This window comes from Trypanosoma equiperdum (genome assembly GCF_001457755.1).
Source record: "Trypanosoma equiperdum strain OVI genome assembly, contig: ctg_403, whole genome shotgun sequence".
Lineage (NCBI taxonomy): Eukaryota > Euglenozoa > Kinetoplastea > Trypanosomatida > Trypanosomatidae > Trypanosoma > Trypanosoma equiperdum.
In genome coordinates, this window is record NW_027124314.1 from 1 (window position 1) to 1,607 (window position 1,607).

Below are 1,607 nucleotides of genomic sequence, written 5' to 3' on the forward strand. Positions count from 1 at the left end.
TTCCTCATTATCCTACACAAAATATGAATTGAAACGATAATTTACTAACGAAGCGGAAGTGTCTGAAAGCGTCTTTAACTCGTCTCCAGTGCGGGGCGGAGAGGGTCGGATTGGGTGGGCTTTCTAAAAATTTCACCCTCTTGCAGACAGCTGTGTAAATAACGGGGAAGACAGTGTGTCTATACAGAGATAACCGTACAAAATAATACTCTGCAATCCTAAGTCCAAAACCATTCATAACGCAGGCTTTCAAAAAAAAAAAAAAACACCTCCGCTCAAGCGCTGCGCACACACGTGGTCATGCTGTGGGAAAGGATCGCGGCACCTCCGGTGTTGGATGGATACTCGGAGGACCAAACGACTCAAACAAACGCTCTGAAAATGCGGACGGTGACGGGGCGACCAATAGTATCAGCCCCTCCGGGGTGGTGCTGGCCCTGTCGGCAGACAAAACCTATGTTAGGACGGTTGGCCTCCGGAGGTGTACACAGACGAAAAAACCTTCCCGGCCGGGAATTGAACCCGGGTCACCCGCGTGACAGGCGGGTATACTAACCACTATACTACCGAGAACCCGCGGCGTCTCACGCGCCGATAAGTACTTCACGATAAGATGTCCAAGTGGCTCGAATTGACGCCGAGGTCCGGTGCAAACGTGGCCGAGTGGTTAAGGCGCCTGCCTGCTAAGCAGGTGTGATCTCACGCGAAGGTTCGAACCCTTCCGTTTGCGGTTTTTCCCCTTTGAGGTCACTCGTGTTTTATAGCTTTTCGAGGTTCGGAAAAGTGGAGAGCCTCCGCTGGGGATGTAGCTCAGATGGTAGAGCGCCCGCTTAGCATGCGGGAGGTATTGGGATCGATACCCAACTTCTCCACGTTTTCGTCAACCGCATCCGCGCGTCTCCACCTCAACGGTCGGGATGAGCCGCGTTCGCACCTTCACCTCCGGTGCTGGTTGGCGGTGTTCCCCCAAAGTAAGCTCCGGCGGCGGGCTTCCGGAAGCGCTTGTTAAGCCTCCGAAAGCTCACGCCGTCATGTCTGGTGGGTGTGGAGTCGACTTTTAGCATCTCACCAACTCCTTTTCCTTTTTTTTTTTTCGGGGGACCTGCGCGGTACACTTCCTTCGATTCTCGGGAGAGTGCGCAGCTGAACCTCCGCATTGTGCTGGCCGGTTTGATCCCCTCGTTTCCACGTGCTCAATACATGGGCCAGGGAGGTGTGCGTGCGTGCGTGGAAAGCGGACAGATGGTGATTTACGGGCCCGCCCCTCCTTGCGGTGTACACTTCCCTCCACCGAGGGGAGCATGTGTAGGCGGGGCGCCTTCTGGTGAAGTCCGCGCCATCCGCTCCCATCCCCCGTGTTTTGTTGTCGAGAAGGAGCCAAATTTAACAGCAATTCCGGTGCATGAAGTGAAGACTCGACGCCCGTGCACGCGCGTTGCCGGCGCGCCTCCATTGCATTACACCGTCGCTACCTTGCTGAGGCCGCGGAAGACGCTAATGGAAGCAGGTGTAAGTAGGCAAAACATCGTTCTTGGAGAGGATTTGGTGGAGAACAGTGAGCCTCAAATGGGTGGGGAGGACCTCCCTTTTCGGCAGTCCCTTAGAAG

General features: G+C 55.0%; 3 non-coding genes across 3 annotated transcripts; 2 read left to right on the plus strand and 1 right to left on the minus strand.

Moving 5' to 3' along the window:
* Positions 1-501: 501 nt before the first annotated feature.
* Positions 502-573, minus strand: TEOVI_000170900. The gene has a single exon. It is a non-coding gene; the product is annotated as a tRNA-Asp (tRNA).
* Positions 574-648: 75 nt separating this feature from the next.
* Positions 649-731, plus strand: TEOVI_000171000. Its single transcript has one exon. It is a non-coding gene; the product is annotated as a tRNA-Ser (tRNA).
* A 68-nt stretch (positions 732-799) lies between these two features.
* Positions 800-873, plus strand: TEOVI_000171100. Its single transcript has one exon. It is a non-coding gene; the product is annotated as a tRNA-Ala (tRNA).
* Positions 874-1,607: the final 734 nt, after the last annotated feature.